This window comes from Mycetomoellerius zeteki, unplaced genomic scaffold (genome assembly GCF_001594055.1).
Source record: "Mycetomoellerius zeteki isolate Tzet28-1 unplaced genomic scaffold, Tzet1.0 scaffold120, whole genome shotgun sequence".
NCBI lineage: Eukaryota > Metazoa > Arthropoda > Insecta > Hymenoptera > Formicidae > Mycetomoellerius > Mycetomoellerius zeteki.
Genome location: NW_017256127.1, coordinates 1,429,151 through 1,437,350, shown reverse-complemented (window position 1 = coordinate 1,437,350; position 8,200 = coordinate 1,429,151). Strand labels below are relative to the sequence as shown.

Sequence of the window (8,200 nt, the reverse complement as noted above, 5' to 3'; positions counted from 1 at the left end):
TGTATATATATATATGTATACAATTATATATAAAATTTTAATATATAATTTTATTTGAAAAATTGTTTACATGTTTGTTTTACTAACATTTCGTTATCTTCGTATTATGGTTGTTTTATTTATAACAATCACAAAGGAGACATCATACATCAATTATCGAATAATATCACATGTAAGATTATGCAATATTTCATTGAGGAAAAAACAGACAGAAAAAAAACATAAAGAATAGTGAACAGCGGTCGTGTGACGCACAATAGAACAGTAATTGTTAGATAAAAATTTAAAGTAGTTTATAGGTATTTCAAAATACGCGAAGTTGCATCATTTAATGAACTTTCAAAATTACAGGTATCCATTTTATATTTAGATAAATTTGATGTTTAATGTATATACAGCAATGTAAGAAATAAATAGTATATTCTTTGCTCTATTTTAACTTCCAAAACAGGCTAATTGTTCCATTATTGCGTTGTATGTTTCCATCATTGTTGTGAATTCCATATAGAATTGCAGCGTGAGAGTATTATAAAAGTATTAAAACACTCGTTTAATTACGCAGAAGCTGCCGTGAAAAAAAGAAAAAATAGTACTTACGAACGTTATGACGTTTTAGATACTGGTGAACGATAACGAAACAAGAAATAATTCCGCTCCGGTATTTCGGTGATAACAACATAGATTACGTAATGTGCGCGCGTACGCGCGCGCGTGTGTGTGTGTGTGTGTGATGCAAAAGAACGTGAAGTTTTTAGTGCACGTCAATTAATGACACAATACTATATATATACGTATTTATGTGTAAATAATTACAAAATTTATTCTTTCGATCAGAAATTTGACAAAATATTCTGTTCATACATGAATGGAACATAATAAAATTTCAATTAAAGGCATCTAATGCGACGCGTTATTTACTGACATTATCAACGAAAATATTATATTTTATAATCTAATATGCAATATTAATGATATGAAGATTTACTTTAGTTTTTTGAAGATTTATTATAGTTTTATAGTACAAAAGTCATCTTTCCACATAAATAGCCTGTATAAAATTTCGTGTTATCTAGGATTGTGAACCTTCGCGTTTTTGCATAAGTACAACATGATTAATCTCCATTGAATCCCGGGTAATTTCTCTTTTATGACACTTCAGGCTTGCTCCGCGATGTTGTCTTACAGTATCACAGACCACTTAATAGTTCAAATATCATTAGATAATACAAATTTACATTTTACGTATAATTGAAATGCGAAATTAAACTGAACAACTTGTTCCACATTTATATTTACACTAAATTTCTGTGTTTACTAACTAAAAATAAATGGAATTTTTTCATACTTGCTGATTATTTTATCAAAATAATCATGCTATGTCAATATTTCTCTACGTCATTAGATTTCTTAAATTATCATCGATAGAAATCGACACGAAATATCCGTTCCACATTTTTTCCGTTATTTTACATTTATCGAAATTGAATAAATACTTTCTGTTTTTTATTTGATTAAGAATGACGTTCTCATTATTTTATCTTGTCCTCGATACGATTTATATCATTTTAACTTCATAAATGATCACATTCTTGTATTTTATGTGCTTTTGGCATATATACATATTTTGATATAAATCAATTAATAGCATAAAAATGTATTTTTATTTTGAAAAATGTAACGAAGTTTTAAAGAAGGAACAGTCAGTATAAACTCTTGCAACATTATAAATGTTCAACATAAACATTAACACGTCGAAATATTGCGTAATGTTATCGCGTGAACGCACGACGTAACGATATCAGTGCGATATAAACAATGCTATACAACGTCGAGTGCCAAGGGTTAAGTTTTAAGAGTGGATGAGATTAAACATTCCGCACAGTATTAACAATCTTTATTGGCCACAATTCCTGGCCATATTTACTTAATCGACGCGTGCGATAGAGTTATAAGGATTAAAAAAGGCTATTCTCTGAGACATATATTTTCAGTATTTTGCGTCTCAACAAGAACGAATTTGTAACACAAAAATATATTTATGTTTGTCAAAATGTTGTAACCAAGTTATGCAAACAGATAAGATATACCACTTTAAAAATCTGAACAAACAGGATGTGAACATCATGCTTATTTACATTAATTTCAGATCAAAAATAATAATTAACTTAAGAGAAGAGTTTCCTATTTCGCAATTTTATTTGCTCACACGCGAATTTTTACGAAGCTTATTCGTTCAAGTACATTCGTGACTCTTATTGTTATCTTGCACTTGTCTTACTAAATGCTAAATATGCCAGTCACGTGCAACTACGGTAGGTATGTTAAAAATTGTTTACGATATTACTTCTAATTTGTGCAGAAAAATACTCAAAAGTGTTTCAAGTGTTACAAAAAATTGTTAAATTTAAATTATGATATTAATATGCATCTTAACTACAAAAATAATACAATTATATTGAAATCAAATATTACTTGAATAAATATTACATTTATAAATAATTTAAGAATCATTGATATTAAAGAATTAAAATTAAAGAATAAATCTAAAGACAAAAAAGAGAAAGAAGTTAATTAACTGATTGCATAATTGTGGTACAATAATGAATAAATAAAAATACTAGAATTAGTTAAGAATAATATTTAAGAGAATTAAATTTTTACATAACATATATACGAAATATGAATAATTGATGTTTTTTCATTGTTCCAAATATTTAACATTCTGCTCGCGTTATAGCATACACACGTGTTCACAAATACTCGTATCTCGTAAATATTGGATCAAAACAAAAGTTCATAACGCTATTTCATTTGTGTCATATTTACATCTTTCTTAAAAAATTTGACAATTATACCATTCGATAAAACAAAATTTTAGCTTTAATAAGAATCTATTTTTAAATTGCGGTACAATGATTTTCAACAAAGTTATAAGCAATCAAAGTCAAAATGCTCTTTTTATTTAATCCATGATATCCCAATAACAAAAAATCTAGGAACACAACATTTTCAAAAAACAATTATGTAAAAAGAACTTTAAACTTTCATATTAAAACATCGAAAATTTTTGCAAGTTTTTTTTAGTACGTGACAAATTTATAAAGTATGAAGAAAATTTTCCATCTTGTCCAACTCGTTTTGTAAAAATCATCAAACTCGCAGAAACTCAAAATTCATAGTAATCCTTTTTTGAAAGTAAAAATTTATTTTATTATATAGAATTTTATTCTTAAAACTCTTTTTTCATTTTAAATATTGTTCATTTTTAACGAAGTTATATTCGCTTGAATTTTGAAGTTCGTAACAAATTTAACTTTTGTTCCAATCTAATATATACATATTTAATTAACAAATGTATTAATTTAATGTATAGTGCGATTATCGAAATTTTATTAAAAGGCAATTAAAAAAAAACGACATTTCATTTTCATGCTTACTTAAACAACATATTTCAACGTTGATACCCGTTGATCGCGTGAAAATGATTTATGTAACAATCCGTGTAATTTCTTACGTAAGTAACACAATACATATAATATCCATAATTTTCGTTTCGTCGGGTTTTTCCATTCGCTACGCCGCCCGGTTCGCATATGCGGAAAATGCTGCGCGTTAATGTCGTAATAATGCCTGGCAAAATCACAAGTTATTAACCATACATAGCAACTAAACCGCTGGTTTGCGGATATTCTCCTTATCTTGCGTATTTCATGATTGCGATAAACGTACAAAACGAAAACATATGGATGCGAATTGCAAAACCGGCGTGCAACGTGGATATTAACCCCCGAGCTACAAAATGTTAAAATCCTGATGTATTAATTATAGATTCATATAATTTCACATGTATTCTCCACATGTACCTTCACACTATATTCTCATTTATTTATCAAAAATTCTAATAGTTGTTCATTAGTGCAATATTTGTTCAATATATCCTCAAAGAACACATAAAAGTCGGTAAAAAATCAAAATAACTTTATTGTAATTCTTAACATCAATAAACAGTCAAATTTTGTAATAAAAAATCATTTTGACTTTCATGGCGGAAATAAAGTTTTGACTTCCGATCTCTTGACTTGGTGTGTTCCTTGGGCAGTGTATGCTAATGTTTAACCAATGTATTGTTGTATAAATTGACCTACTATTATAGAGAAGCATCAACCGTCGATTATCTTCGCTTCACTTCTTAATATCTTCCACTTCTTTATAAAGTTAATGCATGTTGAACCAAAAGTGTCAGAAAATAGCACAAAGTAAAAATAAGTGTGCAAATTAATCTTAATAATAAGTATGTTAAATTGCGTCAGTTTTTAATGATAAGGCTCACCGCCTTAGACAAGCTGTAATTCACGTTTCAGATTTTAGAATACGACTCTACATTTTGAAATTTTATACGTCATGTTCGGCTGTGTATTTTAGCATATATTTTACATACGCATGTATTCTAACTACACATGTCGTTCGTATCACATAAAATTACAAATAGAATTCTAATTTAAATTGTGACATGAATTATAGATAGTTTAAAGTTAAGAATGACGTCGATATGATTTATACGTTCAAATCGGTTAAAAGAATACACAAAACAGGAAGAGAATACACAAAACAGGAAAAGAATAAACAATTGTTACGTTCAATAGAAAAAGCAGCTTTGCACGCACAGTAGTATGATTTTTTAATATGATTGGTTTATACATTTAGAATGTGTAAGTGAGGAACTAAAGACAAAACCAATCATATCAAAGAATTTTACAACAATTGCAAAACTGCTTTCTCTGCTGAACGCAACTAATGTGAAGAATTCATAAGCACACACATTGATAGCATGGTAACATCATATTTTAAATATTATTTTGAAGTTAAAGTTTGTTGCGACATTACCGAGGACATTACATTATGAAAATAAATCGAGTCTGCCAAAATTTCTCACACGTGCGTGTTTTTTATAAAAATATGTGAAAATTTATCGTATTTAATTCAATGTTATCAACTATCTCTTTGTCAACATGTTATTTACGTTCGCGATGCTTTTTGCGTAATGTTGCACATGCGCTTTTTTTTTAAATCAACATGCCCATTCGTACCTTATTATTTAAAAAAAATGTCCAATAAAGATGTAATGTCGATTACATATTACAAGATTGCAGCAATACTGATAGCTCAAAAGATTTAATCTTTAATCGAGATCTCACGAGGATGTTCAGCTTACTGGAAGAGCGATAAAACACGAAATTCGGTCTCCTTAAGTTATACTGTGTTACACTTTCCGTAGCAAGACAAATATTCATACATCGAAAAGAAGAAGAGAAAAAAAAATAAAAGGAGAATAAAGGAAAAAAAAATCGATGAACAAACTTTGTTGTTATCGCATGTAAACAAGAAACTAATTTTAGCAAACTAATTTTAGAATTTTGATTACACACCGTGACCTTCCTCTAGTCTAGTTTGAAGTTTCTTCAATAGTCAATGGTTCCTCGTTGGGGCAGTCGTGGGTCTACAGAGGGAACGGCTGGCTACACAAAACCGTGCTGACCAGCGCGGGTCGTGGCGTACAACAGAGTATGCGGCGGAGGCCCGCGACGCTAACATCGGCCTGAGAATTCAATTCTTATCAGTCGTATGCAGTATGTCGAACGCGAAGATATACGTATATCTTGATTTAATCAACTGCGCGGACGCCACAAATGTGGATCTTTCGCAAACGAGGAGTGCATCTTTTCCAGCAACGTGGCACCCAATGTGATGTTTCCTCGTTTGCATCCCTGTTTGGTTCCGTTTGGGACAATTAGTTCGATACAATTGCAATATTCTCGCAATCAATGAATCTCCCACTTAGCTCTTCGCGCGATAATTGCACCAAATGGCGATGTGCGAACGCTTTGGCGATATGCGACAAAACAAACCGCGTCATCAAACATTAACGTAAGGACATTGAATCGTACTCTCTGTGTGTGTCTGGACTGCATATTTTGTGAATATATCGGATATCCATCAGGAATAATAAAGACAAAGTACTTCTATTTTTTTACCAGAAGAAATACGTCGCGTTTTTAAAATTATGTTTCGAGAATTTAATTCTAAAGAATAAATAACGTTTCCATCTTTATCTCGTTTTACGATAATAAGTATAGATATTTATCCGCAAAAGATAGATCACTTTAGCGTTACACTGGTCCGTCTTTTTGAGAAGAAAAAAATATGTGTATATTAGTAATTAAGTTGAGTACCAAAAAAATATGTGTATATTAGTAATTAAGTTGAGCACCAAAAACAATTGAGTACGTTTCTCTTCTCTCTAAAACTTTTAGAGTAGACTGTGACTAAAGAGTGAAATCTAGCTTACTTTTAAAGATTAAAAATTGAGTCACTCTTTTTCAAGATTGGCTCAACTTTCAATCTTTGAAAGAGTGAAATTTCACTCCAATGAATTTAAAAAGTTCTATTAATTCCAATCTTATCATTCTATAAATTTTTTTTTTCCTACAGTAAAACTACTTGTGAGAAGTGAATTACAATATCAGAAGTGGGATACAGGAAATCTTCTGTCGTATCGATCATATGCTTCATAATATCACCGGATATTCTATTACCGGATATAATATTAACTTTTGTTAAGTTAATTTTTTATTCCTTCAACTTTTAACTTAACTTTATTAATTTTGTAAAGCCATTACTTACAACTTTAACATTATTCAGTTAAAAAAAAACATCAACTTACCCAATCCTGTCACTTTTAGATAACAAGTAATGCAAACATACGTAATTCTAAAACCCTTCTCACTTTATAGTGATTGGTATATTTTCATTTACCTATATAGTGATTCATAAATCACATATCATTCCCGACAAATTTACGCAGAAATGCGATATGTACAACTGATAAATAAATGATAGATTTCACTATCCGCGTTTTATTTTTATTGAGGAATCTCGATAAAAGTCAATAACAATCATTTGTCAATAACAATCATACTAGTAAGTCAATAACAAACTCATTTGTGGTTTTATTCAAGTGATGCATAAATCAATATTTAATGAATTTAATGATGATATATCATTGTCCTTGATTTTTAATTTAATCTTGACAAATATTTTCAGCTTTTTTCTGTAATCATTAAACAGCAATTCAGCAATGGTAATTTATGTAATACGATTACATTTTATGTAATTCGAATTTATATTATTGATATTAACGTCATAAATTGTAATTACCATAAATTATATTGGTTTCTTTCTTATTATAAATTATTATTCTCGAGGAGAAGTTATTTATTCTATTAAAGTATATTATTCTATTAAAGTCACAATCAATTTTAATATTTCAATTAAACATATTATACAATAATATAATGTATCTATAAAAGTAAGGAATAACTAGATTGTAATCTAATAAATAATTCTTAAAGTATAATTTACATACATGATATTTTTGATAATTAGTGTATGCTATATACATAAATGCATTCAACGTCAGGAATGTTTTCTGCTACCAGATTTAACATTTTTTAATTTTTACAATATAAATATTTATCTTTTAAAAAAGAAAGAAAATGCGAGTTATACAAAACATTTGAAGGACTGTCGATTCATATTTATTTCAACATTCTTTAATTCAGTCAAGAGTGAAAAAGAGAGGTATTTTTTTTAATTTCATACATATCTATATACAGGGTGTCTCAAAACCTACGTTTTTTTAAGAACGGATTCTTTAGAATATTCTTTAGAATATTCTAAGGCGAAAATATTGAGGCTATAATAGTTTTTAAAATAACGATAAAAGTTTACTAATCACGGAACTGATACTTCACGCGCTCAGGCATGACGATATGACAAGTGGTGAAGGTGCTTCAGGGCCCTCTCAGCAACTTTAAGATTATTATACAAATATGTAATGACATTTTTATTAAGAAATTATTGCTTCTATACGGAATCTCGCAGATAACATTGGCTAGAGAGATACCGGTTGAACTCTAAAATAGTGTCCAACTTGATCGCAAAATGCGAACATATTAACAGAAAGGTAGAGCAATTAATTAGATGATAAGAATATACGCTAACTAAAAGTAAACTTACTTACATTTTATGTAAAACGTTATTATAAGACTATTAGATTGCTTCAGAAGAAAACAGATTTCTGTTTCCTTAAGATAAAAAATGAGTAACTACAATAATTCACTAGTAATACTTTACTTTTAAA

At 29.1% G+C, this 8,200-nt stretch overlaps 1 protein-coding gene across 3 annotated transcripts in view; it reads right to left on the bottom strand.

Moving 5' to 3' along the window:
- LOC108731156 (facilitated trehalose transporter Tret1) overlaps window positions 1-6,830 on the bottom strand; it is a 13,134-nt gene extending 6,304 nt beyond the window's left edge. The window contains exons 1-2 of one of the 3 annotated variants that reach the window (XM_018461310.1): window positions 6,814-6,830; window positions 5,427-5,596 (exon numbers count right to left, since the gene is read on the bottom strand). The gene's annotated coding sequence lies outside the window, so the exon portion shown is untranslated. Of the gene's footprint in view, window positions 1-5,426; window positions 5,971-6,721; window positions 6,791-6,813 lie in introns of those variants that run through there. The other 2 variants (XM_018461309.1, XM_018461307.1) reach the window with 2 other exon arrangements.
- Between the last annotated feature and the right edge of the window lie 1,370 nt (window positions 6,831-8,200).